This window comes from Macaca mulatta, chromosome 12 (genome assembly GCF_049350105.2).
Source record: "Macaca mulatta isolate MMU2019108-1 chromosome 12, T2T-MMU8v2.0, whole genome shotgun sequence".
Lineage (NCBI taxonomy): Eukaryota > Metazoa > Chordata > Mammalia > Primates > Cercopithecidae > Macaca > Macaca mulatta.
The window spans coordinates 133031587-133050947 of record NC_133417.1 but is presented as its reverse complement, the minus strand read 5'-3'; the positions used below and the strand labels follow the sequence as shown (position 1 = coordinate 133050947).

The 19361-nt window shown below is 44.5% G+C and overlaps 1 pseudogene; it reads left to right on the top strand.

The window, feature by feature from the left end:
- Positions 1-8045: 8045 nt before the first annotated feature.
- Positions 8046-8290, top strand: LOC144333287 (small nuclear ribonucleoprotein G pseudogene; annotated as a pseudogene).
- The last annotated feature ends 11071 nt before the right edge of the window (positions 8291-19361 follow it).

Here is a 19361-nt window from a genome sequence, read left to right as displayed (position 1 = left end):
TTACCCCAAAATGGACAGAGCTTAATAGCTTTTTGATATTTATAATTTGGCATTAATTTCTTCAGAGATCTGTCACTTTCTCCCAAAATGTACCTTCTACTGAAATTAAATAAGCCTCCTTTGTCATAATAAAACCTATTTATTATTGAAAGTTCTCTCTATAACACATTATTTATGTTCTCATCATTATTTACGTACTTATCATTCTTTGGATACCTATTTCTATACCTATTTTAGAGATAAGAGACTGGGAAAATTGAATAACCTGCCTGAGGTCACCCGACTTATAATGTCAGAGCTGAGATTTGAAACCAGATAAATCCAGACACACATTCCACACTGCTTCTGTTCCATCACCTGCTTCTTCCATCCTGGCCATAAAAGGAGAAAGTTGACAGCTCCCCAGGAATCACTGGATTCCAAACCTGGGTAAGCACCCTTGCCCAGGTTCACGTGGCTAGACTCTAGTGGAATCAGAAATTCAACACTGAACTACCTTCTTCCAAAACCCAAGCTGCTTCTGCTGTGTGTTCCTTTGACTTCCAGTCTTGTGACCTTGCTTCTGTCTGTTGCACTATAACTTTTCCAAGACTTCCATGGCATTGCTAGAGGTAACTCTGTCTTCCATGAAGCATTTCCTTATACTCCTTGCTTCATAATTACTTATCACTTATAGCAGTTTGCTACAATACTTCAAACTGAAGGACTGTTAACTTCAAATTGTTTGCATCCCTAGGCACTGCCATGGCTGGTCTCCAAGATGTTTACCCAGCCCCGGAGATTGTGTTTGGCTCTGTATGTATAGGTATATTTTTCTTGAGAAGTAGGCCATAGTTTTCATCCAAGTCCTCCAGGAGTCCACAACTCCAAAAAGTTGAAGAATGGCTACCTCGGAGCACTTCTGGAAATCCTTAGATTTGCTCTAAAAACAAACAAACAAACAAAATACACACAAACAAACAAACTGTGTTTCTTCTTTTCAATTTATTTCCCTGAGTCTACTATGCAAAGGAATTTCAACAGCCCAGGGTCTTTTTGGTAACAAAAGGGGCCTCCAAATTTCCCTCAGTGCTTTCCTATGGTCAGAATTCCAGGATCCTGGTTATTTGAGCACCACAGCTAATTTCCCAGCTGTGGCACTTCCCCACTTCTTTCCTTTATCCTTGTTCAGATAATTATGCTGCGCTTTTCCTACACTACTTGATTACTCCTCCTTTGAAAGTCTGACTGATAAACTGTTCCCAGGCCCTTTATCTCAAGCCTTTCATTCTCTGCCTGACTGAGCAGGTAGTTTCCTGATACTGGGCCCAGAGCCAATCAGTTCTCTTTTGAAAAAAAATTCCCAAAAGGAAAACCAAACCTATTGAGAAATATGAAAAATGTAGAACCATTTTATTCCTGTCATCTATGTTTATCAATTCAGGGCTTCAAGTTAGAAATGCAAAATGATTCGGGGAAATGGGAGTGAAATGTTTGAATCCACAGTCAGATTTCAGTGCTATAAGTGAACTCATCCAGTTCAACAAATAAGTTGACCAAACACCCACGAATTTCATCAAAGGCTTAGTTTTAAGAGGGTTTTTTCCTCCAAATCATTCTCTATCACCAACTCCAAGACATACACACATTCTTTTCTTACTTGAGTCCGTTCTTTTTCTTTTTTTTTTTTAACGCTATCCCTTCCCCAGGCCCCCACCCTCCGACAGGCCCCGTTGTGTGATGTTCCCCATCCTGTGTCCAAGTGTTCTCACTGTTCAATTCCCACTGATAAGTGAGAACATGTAGTGTTTGGTTTTCTGCCCTTGTGATAGTTTGCTGAGAATGATGCTTTCCAGCTGCATCCATGCCCCTGCAAAGGACATGAACTCATCTTTTTATGGCTGCATAGTATTCCATGGTATATATGTGCCACGTTTTCTTAATCCAGTCTATCATTGATGGACATTTGGGTTGGTCCCAAGCCTTTGCTTTTTTCTATATTTTTTTTTCTAATTCTATATACCAAAGCTTCTTAGCCACAAACACAGGAACATGTCAACTCACCTTGCATGGCAGTAATTTTCCTGACTTTGGGCCTAAACTGGATCATGCAAATCATATATACAGACTTAACTGTGTAGCACCCAATCTAAAAATACGTATAGTTATACAAAAGAAAGAAGTAAATAAAAACCAAAGTCATGGTCACATCTAACCAGCACAAAACTAAAGATCTGCCAACCGGCTTTGTGATTCCATGGTTTAGTAACTGACTAGATCCTGGGCTCAGCAGTAGGACCTAGCCCCTCACTAAAGTGTTAAATCTGCAAAGACAGCTCTAGGCAGCAGGCTGGCAGTAGCTTCTGCCCATGATGAGGGTCAGCAGCCCTGCAAAGGCAAGGTGGAGACCCTTTGTTCAGCAACTTCCTACCCTCATTTTCTTTCCAATAGGAAACAAAGGTCCCATCAACTCTGCCAAACCTCTCCGCTTCCCAACTTCAGCTTTACCAGAAGAGATAAAAAGGAGAAATTGCTTTTACTCTTTGGACACAATCGTGGAGTTCATGTTCGGGAAAAAGTGGACACAGTGAGATCACACTTCTCCCTAGGTATCGAGGGTTATCTCTCACTGGTGTTATGTGGATCTGGGAAAGTGAAATAGGGGACAAAAGATGAGATAACGGAAAAGGTCTCGATGCTGGGATTAAAGTTGAGTGGACAGGCCGGGGGCAGTGGCTCACGTCTGTAATCCCAGCACTTTGGGAGGCTGAGATGGGTGGCTCGCTTGAAGCCAAAAGTTCAAGACTAGCCTGGCCAACAGGGTGAAACCCCATCTCTACTAAAAATACAAAAATTAGCCGGATATGGCAGCGGGCACTTGCAATCCCAGCTACTGGGGAAGCTGAGGTAGGAAAATCACTTGAACATCGGAGGTTGCCGTGAGCCGAGATCATACCACTGCACTCCAGCCTGGGCAACAGAGAGAGGCTCTGTCTCAAAAAAAAAGAAAAAAAAAAAATTTGAGTGGACAAGGAGGATATTCTAGTAAGACGGGCAAGGATCTTCAAGAAAGCTCTTGGTTATTCTGAGTGGGTGGGAGGAAAATCACTACACAGTTTGAGAAGCAGAACTGTGCTTGATATCCACTTAGTTTTTCTTTCCTTTCGGTGAGAGAATTTCTTCAAAAGTGCAATGAAGTTTCACTTCTCAGCTAGCACAGTGACCATGTTCCACGCTGTTTGAAGTTCTGGCTGTCTTGTGGGGTCCATTGTTACCACAGTAGAACCCAACCGAAGTGGGCATTGCTCCCAACTCCTGGTATGACTAGCAACCCCACATAAATGGTTTTTCCCATTTCTTCACTTTGAAACCTCAGTCAATAGCTCAAGATCCTTACTCTCTAGAAGGAAGAAGAAAGGGAACTTCCTTTTTTAAACAACATTTCCATAACACAAACATGCCTTTTATTCCAGACCTTTTTGTAAGTGATTTTCAAATATTAACTCATAACGTAAAAAAATCCCATGCTAGGGACTTTTGAATCTATTATTTACTCCTGTGTCTCTCAGAATGATATTTGGAAACTACTCATACCAGAATCACATGAGTCTTATGAACAGTGAAGGTGTCTAAACCTTCTAAATCAATCCATGCAACAACTGGGAGAGGTAAGTGTATTCACACCCCCTTTTCTTTACAGATGAAGAAACTGAAACTCAGAAAAATTTACGTCCCACCATAGGCCACATAGCTAGTAAGTCCCAGAGCCCAGATGGAAATGTGGGTCTGCCTGGCACTAGAGCTCATGCTCCGTCAGCAACAACATGGTACAGAATGAAATAATGTAGGAGAGGCTGGGCACGGTGGCTCACGCCTGTAATCCTGCACTTTGGGAGGCCAAGGCAGGTAGATCACGTGAGGTCTGGAGTTCGAGACCAGCCTGACCAACATGGTGAAACCCTCTCTCTACTAAAAATACAAAAATTAGCCAGGCATGGTGGCACTTGCCTATAATCCCAGCTACTCAGGAGGCTGAGGCAGGAGAATCACTTGAACCCAGGAGGTGGTGGTTGCGGTGAGCCAAGACTGCACCATTGCACTCCAGCCTGGGCAACAAGAGCGAAGCTCTATCTCAAAAACTAAAATAAAATAAAGAAACAATGCGGGAGGATGAACACATTGATGCTGCCTGCTACAACTTCAGCAGCAGAGCCTTGGACATCTACCTTGTGCAATACACTCCTGAGTGGCACTGCTGTGTCTCACACACAGCACCTCGACCTCAGTAGACGACCATGGGACAAGGAAGACTGGGGACTGAGTAAGACCTAAGGTGAGACAGGAATGGAGTGGACAACAGCTACAGAAGGTGGGAGCTGTACGAGTGCAGCTGTGGATCATCCAGGCAGAAGAACAGGATGTCAGGACGCTCAAGATTTAAGAAACTGGAGTGTCCCCAGAGATGACAAGCAATCTATGAAGAGACCTGTTCAACAAAGTGGGTAGGGATGCAGCGAACAGCAGAGAAATGAACAGAAAATAACAGACCCCATCTCTGTGCCCAGTTTTCAGGACAGGCTGCAGTCCCTGGGGTGAGAGCAAAGTGACTTTGAGAATAAGGCACAACCGTCTCTGGAACTGAGACCTGGCCTTGGCCCCAGCAATAGGGCAGAAGCCCAGAAATCACAGCTGGATGCATGGTCAGGTTGGGCCAGTGGCGAGGGGGCAAAGTCCTAGCACATTGTCTGGAAGGAGGCATTTTCCACTCTTCCGTGGACCACCATGGTCGCTGGAGAGGGTAAAGGGAATCTTGGGTGGCCCTAGGCTTAGCAAAGCTCACCAAATACTTTGATGTTTTTGCCGAGGCATTTGTATACTCAGATTAATTTCGATATCTCCAAAAAGGGGCCATAAGTCATTTCCCAAACATATTTGATCACAGTGTTACTGGCGGAGAATCCTCATGTGTCTGCAGCAACCTCAATTCTCGCCTCCTCAGAAGGAAGAGTTCTACTCAGGACCATAAGACTGAAGGAGAGATTGAGGCAAGTTTTAGAGCAGGACCGGAAGTTTGTTTAAAAGCTTTAGAGCAGGAATAAAAGGAAGTAAACTACACTTGGAAGAGGGTCAAGCAGTCAACCTGAAAGACAAGTGCATTCTTTGACCTTTGACTTGGGATTTTATACGTTGGCATGCTTCTGGGGTCTTGGCATCTGTCCCTTTTCCCCGGATTCTTCCCTTGGGGTGAGCTGTTCGCATACGCAGAGGCCATCCAGCACTTGGGAGGAGCCCCACGTGCAGCGTGTTTACTGAAGTTGTATGCATACTCGCTTGAGCTATTCTTCCCTTTCCAGGCGAGTGTTTCTATAAGGTCATACACCAATTAAACGCTGCCATTTCACCGCTTAGCGTGCATGCTTGAGCCTACTCACCCAACTCCTGAGATCTTATCGGCAAGCTGCTGATCACCAGTTTCAGGTTTTTTTCTATCTACTGGGAGACTGCCTTTCCCTGGCACTGGCTGTGACCAATTATTATTTTAGAAAGGCAGTTTAACAACCACCTGACCATCACTAGATGGCTGATGGTTGCCTGATATTCCGGGTGGGAAGTCAGGGGGCCTCTCCTGCCCTGTTCACGTCTGACTAGCTACCTACCGTAACAACAGCATTCCTTTTTTGTTCTTTAACAGGTCATCTATGGTTATCTTCCAGAATATCAAAATAATATTTAAAAAACAATGAGGTTGGAAGCTTTGGGTCTGTTAATAAAATAAATGAATAGATAATAAGGTAGTGGGTTTTTTTTAAGTTCACTCTTCACACTCAACGTTGAAAATATGTCCTTAAAATGGTGCAATGCCGGGCCAGCAGGTGGGGGTCCAGGAGTCCTAGCCACACAGAGGGGACTATAGGGCTGGAGACCAGGCAGGGCCAGACAGGCACAAGGAGAATAACACATAGAAATGTGGTTCCTGGGCCAGGTGCAGTGGCTCACGCTTGTAATCCTAGCACTTTGGGAGGCCAAGTCAAGCAGATCATTTGGGGTCAGGAGTTCGAGACCAGCCTGGCCAACGTGGTGAAACCCCGTCTCTATTAAAAATAAAAATTTAAAAAATGAGTCAGGTATGATGGTGGGTGCCTGTAATTCTAGCTTCTTGGGAGGCTGAGGCTGGAGAATTCCTTGAACCTGGAAGGTGGAGGCTGCAGTGAGATGAGATCATGCCACTGCACTCCAACCTGGGTGACAGAGCAAGACTTCATCTCGAAAAATAAAATAATAATAAAAAAATGCGGTTCCTGCTGTCCGATGTTTAGATGTTTACGCTCTACAGCAATCGAGTCTTTTTAAAAAGGCAGCTGTAACTTCTCTTTTACTTTATCCAGGCTATTGCCATCATGTATATGACAGTTCTGCTGGTTTTCTCCTCCCCTTTTCATGGAGTCAGTCATTAATAATCAAATGTGGTATGTCCAGACGGTAGAATGTTGATCAGCAAAGAAAACCCACAAAGCACTGATACGTGCTACACACAGATGAACCTCAAAAACTTCATGCTGAGTGAAAGAAGTCAGGCACAAAAGACCACATACTGCATGATTCCCCTTTATATAAAGTGTTCAGAATAGGCACATTCATAGAAATAGAAGTGACATGGATGGATGCAGGAGCTGGAGGTGGGAAAGGAATGGGGAATGACTGTGAATGCACGTGTTTTCTTCTGGGCATGTGAAAATGCTCTAAAATTAGATTGTGGTGACAGCTGCACAACCCTGTGAATATAATAAAAAACATTCAATTGTATACCTTCCGTGGTATGTGAACTTATCTTGATAAAGCTATTTTTAAAATGGTTACTGAAGGCTGGGCACAGTGGCTCACTCCTGTAATCCCAGCACTTTGGGAGGCCAAGGCAGGTCGATCACCTGAGGTCAGGAGTTCGAGACCAGACTGGCCAACATGGCGAAACCCCATCTCCACTAAAAATACAAAAATTAGCTGGACATGGTGGCAGGCGCCTGTAATCCCAACTACTCAGGAGGCTGAGGTGGGAGAATGGCTTGAACCTGGGAGGCAGAGGTTGCAGTGAGCCAAGATCACGCCACTGCACTCCAGCCTGCATGACAGAGACTCTATCCCAAAACAAATTAAATTAAATTAAATTAAATTAAATTAAATTAAAAAGGTTACTGGGTAGTTCTCCCACACCCAGCTCGCTGAGAGAGACGTGCATCAGGCCTCCATCCCTGGGGCAAAGAGAGCCCTTCCTTTTTTTTCTTTTCTTTCTTTTTTTTTTTTTTTAGACAGAGTCTCGCTCTGTCATCCATGCTGAAGTGCAATGGCACGATCTCAGCTCACTGCAACCTCTGCCAGGTTCAAGCGATTCTTGTTCCTCAGCCTCTCAGGTACCTGGGATTACAGGCTTGCACAACCATGCCTGGCTAATTTTTTGTATTTTTAGTAGAGACGGGGTTTTGCCATGTTGGCCGGGCTGGTCTTGAACTCCTGAGCTCAGGTGATCCAGCCACTTCGGCCTTCCGAAGTGCTGGGATTACACTCATGAGCCACCGCATCCAGCCTAGAGCCCTTCTTTTCCTTCCTGCAATCCATCTTCTCTTTTTCTCCTGGTGGCAAAACTCCCTTGTCGAAAGCACACCTTTTTCTGCCACCTACTTCTCTCTTGACACGTGTACAGCCCCTCGGTTACTTCTAAGAAGAAAATGGCTTTCTCAAAATGGGCTTCTAAGACCCCCCTGAGTCTTCTAGCCCAGGTTTTGAAGAAATTGACACCGCTTTTGTGCCAAATCGCCAAAACTCTGAATGGGGAAAGACAGCCCCCTTTTGGCTCTTTGCTTGTTAACACTTAACTTTGCTCAAATAAAGTGATTTGCACTGGGTGTGGTGGCTCACACCTGGAATCCCGACATTTTGGGAGGCTAAGGCAGGAGGATTGCTTGAGGTCAGGAGTTTGAGGCCAGCCTGGGCAACACAGGGAGATCCCATCTCCTAAGAAGAAAGAGAGAGATTCCGTTCCAAGGCATCTGTAAGCCTGTGGAGTAGACACCATGAGCAAAGCTCACCCTCTCGAGTTGAAAAACTTATGGACAAGAAGTTATCATTGAAGTTAAATGGTGGCAGACATGTTCAAGGAATCTTGCAGAGATTTGAGCCCTTTATGAATCTTGTGATAGATGGCTACATGGAGATGGCAACTAGTGGGCAACAGAACAATATTGGAAAGGTGGTAATACGAGGAAATAGTATCATCATGTTAGAAGCCTTGGCCGGGCGTGGTGGCTCACGCCTGTAATCTCAGCACTTTGGGAGGCCGAGGCAGGTGGACAACTGGTGGTCAAGAGTTCTAGACCAGCCTGGCCAACATGGTGAAACCTCATCTCTACTAATAACACAAAAATTAGGTGGGTATGGTGGTGGGTACCTGTAATCCCAACTACTCGGGAGGCTGAGGCAGGAGAATCGCTTGAACCCAGGAGGCAGAGGTTGCAGTGAGCCAAGATCGTGCCACTGCACTCCAGTCTGGGCGACAGAGTGAAACTCTGTTTCAAAAGTAAATAAATGAATGTTAGAAGCCTTGGGATCAGTATAAATAATGGCTGTTCAGCAGAGAAACCTATGTCCTCTGTCCAAAGGGCACATTTTACTATGAAGTAAGAATTAGGTCATGCACATTTTCATATTAGACTTTTTGTTAAATAAACTTGTGTAATAGAAAGAAAGAAAAAGAGAGAGAGGGAGTGGAGGGAGGGAAAGAAGGAAGGGAGGAAGGAAGGGAGGAAAGAAAGGAGGGAGGAAGGAAGGGAGGGAGAAGGAAGGAAGGAAAGAAGGAAGGAAGGAAGAAAGGAAGGAGAGTAGGAGGCAGGGAGGGAAGGAAGGAAAGAAGGAAAAAGGGGAAAAAGGAAGGAACAAAATAAAGTGGAATGATTCCCCTTTACATAAAATGTCCAGAATACACAAGATTATTTATTTATTTATTTAGAGATGGAGTCTCACTCTGTCGCCTAGGCTGGAGTGCAATTGGATTATCTTGGCTCATGCAACCTCTGCCTCGCAAGTTCAAGCAATTCTCTGCCTCAGCCTCCCAAGTAGCTGGGATTATGGGTGCATGCCACCACACCCGGCTGATTTTTGTATATATATTTTTTAGTAGAGATGGGGTTTCACCATGTTGTCTGGGCTGATCTCAAACTTCTGACCTCAGGTGATCCACACACCTTGGCCTCCCAAAATGCTGGGATTACAGGCCTGAACCACTGCACACGGCCACAGGTCTATTTATTGAGGAGGTTGGGAGACAAGAACAGGCAAGCCTATTTTATATACAGGGGAATCTTGCAGCATGTGGCCTTTTGTGCCTGACATCTTTCACTTAGCATGAAATTTTTGAGTTTCATCTGTGTTGTAGCGCATATCGGTGCTTTGTGGGGGTTTTTTGCCGATCAATATTCTACTGTGTGGATATACCACATTTTGGGACACATCTTCCATAGAAGCCAGCTGTCTTCTCTGAGGGACATCCTGCCATGTTTATGTTGGCCAAAGAGGTAGCATCACACAACTAATAATGAATACTGCCACTAGAAATTCACTGGGTCATCAAAAAAAAAAAAAAAATCCAGGCATACAGCTCATACCTGTAATTCCAGGACTTTGGGAAGCCGAGGTGGGCAGATTGCTGGAGCCCAGGAGTTTGAGACCATCCAGGACTACATGGCAAAACCTTGTCTGAAAGAGAGAAAGAAAGAAAGAGAGAGAGAGAGACAGAGAGAAAGAAAGAAAGAAAGAAAGAAAGAAAGAAAGAAAGAAAGAAAGAAAGAAAGAAAGAAAGAAAGAAAGAGAAGAGAGGAAGGGAGGAAGGAAGGAAGGAAGGAAGGAAGGAAGAAAGGAAGGAAGGAAGGAAGGAAGGAAGGAAGGAAGGAAGGAAGGAAGGTGAAGGAAGGAAGGAAGGAAGGAAGGAAGGAAGGAAGGAAGGAAGGAAGGGGAAGGAAGGGGAAGGAAGGAAGGAAGGAAAGAAGGAAGGAAGGAAGGGAAAAGAAAGAAAATCCACTTTTTGTAAAAATAATAATTAATAAACTAAGCAATTAAAAATATTTGACTCCTCAAAAATATCAAGGTCACCAAAACCAAGGAAAAACTGAGTCACTATCACAGTCCAAGGAGCACTAAAGACACCTGACAACTAAATGGAATGTGGTCTCTTGGAGGGATCCTCAAAATGAGAAAACACATTAGTGGAAAACTAGTGAAACCCAAATAAGGTCAGGAGTTTAGTTAACAGGAATGCGTCAATGTGATCTTCTGTTTTCATCAATACAACGTGGCTATGTAAGTTGCCCACAGTAGAGGTAGCCAGGTGAAGGGCACATGAGAATTCTCCCTACTATCTTTGTAACTTTCCTGTACACCCAAAATTTTTCCACAATAAAAGAGCAAAATTTAAAATTGAAAAAAATGTCTATGCACAAGCATGAGTCTAGTCCAAGCAGACTGTTATTATTTTTTAGCCGAATCGTGTCCTTTCTCCTGCTTTTCATGGATTAATTTAGTTTTCATAAGGCCTTCTCCACAATTAGATGCAAGAAGAAGTTCTTCCCACTGGTTCCTAATGCCCCACCAAAACCTCTCTGCAGCCATGCCCTGCTCTTTTCCTTTCTACTGCATGAAAGAAGATTGCTTTTTGTTTGTTTGTTTTCCTTTTCCTACAGATTCTTCCCTGAGGCTGGGCATGGTGGCTCACGCCTATAATCCCAGCACTCTGGGAGGCCCAAGGCTCCCTGGCCAAGGATCACCTGAGGTCAGGAGTTTGACACCAGCCTGGTCAACATGGAGAAACCGCATCTCTACTAAAAATACAAAAATTAGCAGGTCTTGGTGGTGGGCGCCTGTAATCCCAGCTACTTGGGAGACTGAGGCAGGAGAATTGCTGGAACCCGGGAGGTGGAGGTGGCAGTGAGCCGAGATCACACAGCTGCACTCCAGCCTGGGCGACAGAACGAGACTCAGTCTCAAAAAAAAATAATTAATTAAATTAAATGTTTTTTTAAAAAATTGTTCTTCTCTGAAAGCATCCAGAGAAGATTGAGACAATGCGGGACTATGGGCTTTAGTTTTCCTTTGAGTCAGGATCTGTTTCCGGCGGTGACTTCTACTCACTTCTGACTCTACCGCTTACACACACACACACACACACACACACCTTTCCGCTTCAATTATATGCTACTGTAAACGTTATATAATCCATCTGCATTTTACCAGGCTTGTCTTAAAGGTCAAACCGCCCCCTAGCAACCTAAACTACAAGCAGAAACCATGAACTTACAGTGACATATTCTTGTACCTTTTTCTTTTTAAGCAAATGGCTCATTTAAATTGATACAAAGTAAAGAACAACAAGCAGAAAATGAATCATGTGGATTGAGACTGCACCTGTCAGCACATAGAGAGGAATAAAAAGTTGAAGCCAAATGTGTAAATGTCAGCATATGTCTTTTCATTAAAAGAAAGAACTTTACTGTTAAGCATCACTTTTCACACCAGTTTTCAAAGTGTGGGAGACAACATTTTCCAGTTTACATCAGAGCAGGCAAAACACCGCAACACTAAAGATAAAATGTCAACATCAATATTTCCTGGAAATCAGTATTGATGGCATTCACACAGTTTTGCCAGACCATCAGAAAGGTTAAGAACATAGAAAACTCCTGTAATGCCGGGTGGAATCAAAATGAAAGGTTGTCAATCAATGAGAGATGAAGATGAGAGGCCCAGTGTGCTTTTCATGATTAATGGAAATTCTGATAGATAATATCAGGACTTCGGTTTTTAAAATTAAGAAATGGAAAACAGCAAACTCCTCATCATTTCCTCTTCTGTATTCTTTGTCTGTTTTAAAACTGGCTTACCTAGATTTGAAAGAGTCTTCCTAGTAGCAATTTAAATGTAGAAAAGTATACCACAAAAAAATGACCACTTAAGAGTTCGGCGATATTTTAATAGAAACTGCAGAGGCCATCTCCACAACCATTTGAGTTTCAGATGATGAAATGGGGCCGCAGGTCTGTTGAATGACTTTTCCAGGGTGAGTTATCTACTGAGTTGTTGGGATTCTCTCAGGATGGTGGCAGATATATTAAAGGGAAATATTAGGGAAAGTTATAAGGAATAGTCACAAACCTTTTTGGAAGGTCGAAAGGTTACATAGCTTGTAGTAATTGAACAGGCTGAAGGCAGCCACTTCTTACCTTAGAGCATTAGAATACTAGGGACGATAAAGGTTTCCCCAGTTAAGTCTGTTTTCCCTACCTTAGGTAACGTTACCTGACTAACCTTTGAGCCAGATGGCCCTCTTGCGGGGAGGTGGACCAGGAATATCGCCCCCAGTGGTATTTCCTTTAAACCACGGTACCTGAGCTTTAATCATTTGTAGAACTACTCTCTTAACCATATTAATTATCCACAAGACTCAGAGCTTCTGTTGTGAATTGTATAGTAAATAAATGCCTGGAGTGCGAGCTGCTCAGGGCAGGCCGGAGTGACAAACCTGTCTTGGTGTGTAGGCGTTCAGACACTCAGCGGGACTGGCAAAACAGAATATCTGTGTGTCAGCGTACATTTTATTCATCTGTCGTTTGGGTCAGGGTCTGCAGGCAGACCCCCGTAGCTAATGCCCTCTTGTGAGGAGCAGTACCTCAGTGAGTGGAGAATCAGGACCCCAGTCCAGGTCTTCTCAAGATCTTCATGTAACCCACAAACTCTGTTTTGCTTATATCACTTTGGATGAAAAAGGTAAAATGTTAGAATATGGGAAAAGGATATAGTAATTCACTATTATTTTCTTTTTTTTTTTTTTTTTTTTTTTTTGAGACGGAGTCTCGCTCTGTCGCCCAGGCTGGAGTGCAGTGGCGCGATCTCGGCTCACTGCAAGCTCCGCCTCCCGGGTTCACGCCATTCTCCTGCCTCAGCCTCCCGAGTAGCTGGGACTACAGGCGCCCACAACCGCGCCCGGCTAATTTTTTGTATTTTTAGTAGAGACGGGGTTTCACCGTGGTCTCGATCTCCTGACCTTGTGATCCGCCCGCCTCGGCCTCCCAAAGTGCTGGGATTACAGGCGTGAGCCACCGCGCCCGGCTATTATTTTCAAAGAAGAGGCATTCATAAACACAAGAAGATGGCCAAAGGAGAAACTGGAGATAATAGTTATCTGTCACTAAAAAATTGACTCTTCACTTATTATAAGGTGTTTATTTTGTCCTATTTGGCACAGAGAAAAAAAGGAGCCATACATTCAAAGCAAGATTGCATTTATATTAGAACCCAAGATCTTCTTCCCCTGAGCAACACTTCTCTCCGTCTCTTTAGTATTATAGGTGAACTAAGTATGCAGAGAGTAAATATTTCATAATCTTAATGCTTGCTGCCAAAAATACTCGGAGAGGGAACTATTTTCATATGAAAAAACATGTCATAATAAGTGATTAAGATCACCATGAGCAAGGACAGGGAAACAAAAGAGAATGTTGCAGTGCTTTGCATTGTAAAACAATAGAAACTTGGGTATGATGAGAGAGGTGGGGGGAAGGAGAAACTGACAACCATATAAATGCATACAAGCTAGGTGTGTCCCTGACACTCAGAACCCTTGGGGAAGAAAGACAGTGGGCCTAGTAGAGCCCCCCTTAGCACCCTGAGTGAGAGCCTAAGGCCCAAAGCAATCCCCAGCACACACCATATACACATTCATTATGGCATGTGGTGAGTGAAAGATGGTTCCACGTTCGACCAGTGGGAAGAATTGTGTGGTTTACACCAGCAGTCCTCAACCATTTTGGCACCAGAGACTGATTTTGTGGAAGATGATTTTTCCACAGACCAGTGATGGGTTGGTGGGGGATGGTTTCAGGATGACTCAAGTGCATTAAATTTATTATGCACTTTATTTCTATTATTATTATGTTGTAATATAATGAAATAATTATACAACTCACCGTATTGTAGAATCACTGGAAGCCCTGAGCTTGTTTTCCTGCAATTAGATGGTTTCACCTGGGGGTGATGGGAGACAGTGACAGATCCTGGGCATTAGATTCTCATAAGGATCGTGCAACCTGGATCCTCACGTGTGTGGTTCACAATAGGGTTTGTGCTCTTATGAGACTCTAATGCCCACAGTTGATCTGACAAGAGGCAGAGCTCAGGCGGTTATGTGACCAACAGGGAATGGTGGTAAATACAGATGAAGCTTCACTCACTCAATTGCTGCTCACTTCCTGCTGTGTGGCCTGGTTCCTAGCAGGCCACGGACTGGTGCTGGTCCACGGCCCAGGGGTTGGAGCCCCTGGTTTACACGACTTGGCCAGGTGACTGAGAAGTACAAACTTCATCACACAATATGACCTGGCCCTTTGTCACATGGAACAAGAAGCGAATAAATATGACTCCTGCAGTTTCAAATTCCTTCTCTTCCTTTGTGTTCTGGTTTTGTTTGTTTGCTTTGCACTTTGAGTGTTATTGTGATTCTGGAGAGCTCAAGGAGAAAACTGCCTAGAAGGGTCTCAATAGGCTGGGTGCAGTGGCTCGTGCCTGTAATCCCAGCACTTTGGGAGGCTGAGGCAGGTGGATCATGAGGTCAGGAGTTCAAGACCAGCCTAACCAACATGGTCATGTAGAGAAACCCCATCTCTACAAAAAAAAAAAAAAAGAGAGAGAGAGAGAGAGAAGGCCTCAGTAATGACCCAGAAGACCTTCACCAAGTAGTGGAGAAATCTTTTTTTTTCTTCTTCTTTTTTTTTTTTTTTTTGAGACAGACTTTCACTCTTGTTGCCCAGGCTGGAGTGCAATGGGGCAATCTCATCTCACTGCCACCTCTGCCTCCCGGGTTCAAGCAATTCTCCTGCCTCACTCTCCCAAGTAATTGGGATTACAGGTGGGCACCACCACACCCGGCTAATTTTGTATTTTTAGTAGAGATGAAGTTTCACCATGTTGGTCAGGCTAGTCTCGAACTCCTGACCTCAGGTGATCCACCTGCCTTGGCCTCCCAAAATGCTGGGATTACAGACATGAGCCACCGCGCCTGGCTAGTGGAGAAACTTTTAAGAGTAGACTTAACTTATAAGAATGTCTGCATGGGAGAAAAAGGAGGGAAGCTACAGATATAATCTGGCAAAATCCTTCACTTCATAATGAAGAACCAGAGGCTGAAGACAGCAAGCGTTTGGCCTCAGAAGTTAGCTGGTTAGCATTTGAGCAGATCTCCTGCAATTCATGTCACTGCTGAAGAAAACTAGATTTCCCCATTTTAAAACATGCCTCTGCCTGCATGAGGCCATCGACCACATTCTCCAGGGCATTAACTGTTTCCAGCAAGGAGGAGGTAAATACTACTCTAGAACCCAGCAGTCTTTTTCCTTGGCAGAATCGTGTTCCCTATGGAATTCTTTCTTGTTGGCAGAACAGAACTTTGACCCAGCCCAAAGTTCAATGATCATGATCAGTTAAACAAGGAGAAAGAAGGAAATCTCAAACCAGAGGAAACTCTAGGGAAAACACCTATAACACAATACCAGGGAAAACTAGCAGAAGTCATTGTGACAATGTAAATTATTATTACTGTTGTTATTTGAAACGGGGTTTTGCTCTGTCGCCCAGACTGGAATGCAGTGACACGATCTCAGCTCACTGTAACCTCCACCTCCTGAGTTCAAGTGATTCTCCTGCCTCAGCCTCCCAGGTAGCTGGGATTACAGACGCATGCCACCATGCCAGGCTAATTTTTGTATTTTTAGTAGAGACAAAGTTTCACCATGTTGGCCAGGCTGGTCTCAAACTCCTGACCTCAAGTGATCCACCTGCCTCAACCTCCCCAAGTGCTGAGATTACAGGTGTGAGCCACTGCTCCCGGCCTATTCTTAAAACACATAAAATTAAAATATGAATTATAATCAAAAGCTGCTATTCGAGGTCGAGCCCGGTGGCTCATGCCTGTAATCCCAGCACTTTGGGAGGCCGAAGAGGGCGGATCACGAGGTCAGGAGTTCGAGACCAGCCTGGCCAACATGATGAAACCTGTCTCTACTAAAGTTACAAAAAATTTGCCAGGCATGGTGGAGTATGCCTGTAATCCCAGCTACTCAGGAGGCTGAGGCAGGAGAACTGCTTGAACCTGGGAAGCGGAGGTTGCAGTGAGCCAAGGTCATGCCATTGCACGTTAGCCTGGGCGACAGGGCTAGACTTGGTCTCAAAAAAAAAGCTGCTATTCAACTAAAAAGTATTTTTAGCAAACAAATGTTTTATTTGCTAACAAGTTGAATTCCTCAATAATTTAAAGGAATCATTTTCTTTGACCAAATAACACTTCCTACAGCCAAAACATTTGCTTTGAGGGAAGTTATATCAGTTTTGTAGTTTGCAAATATTTTCCGATTCTATGAGGTTTTGCCCCAGACTCAACACGATCCTCTGAGTCATCTAATTTGTGTTAAAGGAGAATGTGCTGTGGTTGGCTGAATAAAGGACCCTAAAGATATCTAGGTTCTAATCTCTGGAACCTGTGAACGTTACCTTCCATAAACGGACTTTGCAGATGTGATTAAGGTTGTTTTTTTTGTTGTTTTGTTGTTTGTTTTTTGACTAGAGTCTGGCTCTGTCACCAGGCTAGAGTGCGGTGGTGTGATCTCGGCTCACTACAACCTCTGCCTCCTGGATTCAAGTGATTCTCCTGCCTGAGCCTCCTGAGTAGCTGGGACTATGGACATGTGCCACCAGACCCAGCTAATTTTTTTGTATTTTTAGTAGAGATGGGGTTTCACCGTGTTGCCCAGGCTGGTCTTGAACTCCTGGCTTCAAGTGATCTGTCGGCCTCGACCTCCCAAAGTGCTGGGATTACAGGCGTGAGCCACTGAGCCCAGACTGATTAAGGATGTTAATGGAAAGAGTATTCTGGATTATCAGAGTGGGACTCAAATGTAATCAGAAGTGACCTCACAGGATAGAAACAGATCAACATTTGACTACAGAGGAGGAAATAGATGTCACAATGGAAGCAAAGGTTGGAACGATTTGAGGAAGGGGTTTTAAGTCAAGGAGTGCACAAAGCCTCCAATAGCCAAAAAAAGCAAGGAGGCAGACTCTCCCTTGAACCTCCAAAGGGAACCAGCCCTACGAACACCTTGACTTTAGCCCAGTGAGCCTGGTTCTGAACTTCTGGCCTTTGGAATTGTAAGATAATCAATGTGCTGTTTTAGGTCACCAAGTCTGTGTTTATTTGATACAGCACAAAAGGAAAGTAATTCAGGTGGTAAATGCGATTAATTTCCACATGGTGAGCCCCAATGTGTTTTTATTTAAAGATAAAAGAATGAAGACAAACTTTTGTCAAGTCGAAAGCATCAGAGTGGGTACAGAGCATGGGGCAAGCCCCTCCCCTCCAGTTTGGTCCCTGAAGCCTCACTCAGACTCTGTTTGCACTCTATCCAGAGTGTATGCTTCTGGGGCCTAAAGAATTTTCACATTAATAAATGAGCCTAGGGCCGGGTGCAGTGGTTCATGCCTGTAATCCTAGCACTTTGTGAGGCCAAAGCAGGTGGATCACTTGAAGCTGGGAGGTTGAGACCAGCCTGGCCAACCTGGTAAAACCCCAACTCTACTGAAAATACAAAAATTAGCCAGGTGTAGTGACGTGTGCCTATAGTCCCAGTTACTCAGAAGGCTGAGGCATGAGAATCACTTGAACTCGGGAGACGGAGGTTGCAGTGAGCCGAGATGATGCCACTGCACTGCAGTTTGGGCGACAGAGTGAGACCCCATCTCAAAAAATAAATAAATAAATGAGCCTAGAGTATAATAATGTTATTGATAAACAACAAATCTCATAGGAACAATTTCCAGCAATTTTTTGTACACTCTTTTATATATTGTTTTATTTATTTTTAATTGACAAGTAAAAATGATATGTATAACATGTTTTGCTATATGCATACATTGTGAAATGCCCTAAATCAGCTATTAAACATACAGCATTACCTCGCATACTTATCATTTTTGTGTTGAGGACACTTGAAATCTACTCTTAGCAATTTTCAAGTATACAATATATTGTGATTAACTCTTGTCACTATGATATGCAATAGACCGTGTGAATGTATTCCTCCTGTCTAAATGAAATTTTGTGTTTACCTTTAATCAACATAGATACTCAATCAGAAGCAAATAAAAAAAAAAAATCAATATCACGCCTATAATCCCAGCACTTTGGGAGGCCTAGGCGGGCGGATCACGAGGTCAGGAGATCGAGGCTTACACAGTGAAACCCCGTCTCTACTAAAAATACAAAAAAAAATAGCCGGACGTCGTGGCGGGCGCCTGTAGTCCCAGCTACTCGGGAGGCTGAGGCAGGAGATTCGCTTGAACCCGGGAGGCGGAGCTTGCAGGAGCAGAGATGGCGCCACCTTACTCCAGCCTGGGGGACAGAGCAAGAATCCATCAAAATAAAATAAAATATAAAATAAAATAAAATAAAATAAAAATCCAGCAATACCGATTCTTCTCATGAACTTTTTTTTTTTTTTTTTTTTGACGATGTCTCACCCTGTCACCCAGGCTGGAGTGCAGTCAGTGGCGCGATCTCGACTCAGGTACAGACCCGGAAACCACCCTGCTGGGGGCAGGCATGTAAAGCTGCAGTCCGGGAAGCCTGAAAAGGAGACTCTGGGGAAGGAGGCACGCCCCGTGCCCTTGAATAAACTAAGGCCTGCTTGAGGGGAATCACACTGCCTTTAGCCTGCAACTGTGTCCAGTGGCTTCCCGGCAGTAAGACGGTAACCTTGTCTGGGCCACAGAATGCAGTTTTCAGCGCTCAGGAGCCGGGAGGGGGAATTGGGGCAGGGGAACACTGGGAGGAACGCGACTCCATGGAGGGCAAGGGGTCTGTGGGAGGCCCCCCGGACATCTGCCCGGAGCTCCAGGGCTTGTTTCTGCAAAAGCACACTCCGTGGGCCAGGGCCTCCTCTGTTTCCTGCCTGGTGGAGCTGGCGCCGCCAGAGGGGACTCAGGCAGCCGCGCCCGGAGCCCAGGATTCTCGTCCTGTGGGGCCTGCCCTGTGCACCGAGGGGGTTTAGCAGCGTCCTCTAGCACCGCCACCCCGGCCGCTTGCTGTGACCAGCCTCAGTCCCCCTAATTTTTGTATTTTTAGTAGAGACGGGGTTTCACTATGTTGGCCAGGTGGGTCTCGAACTCCTGACCTCAGGTGATCCGACTGCCTCAGCCTCCCAAAGTGCTGGAATTACAGGCATGAGCCACCATGCCCGGCTGACTGATCGATTTTACATACAAGGTCTGGCCCTGTCTCCCAGGCTGGAGTGCAAGGC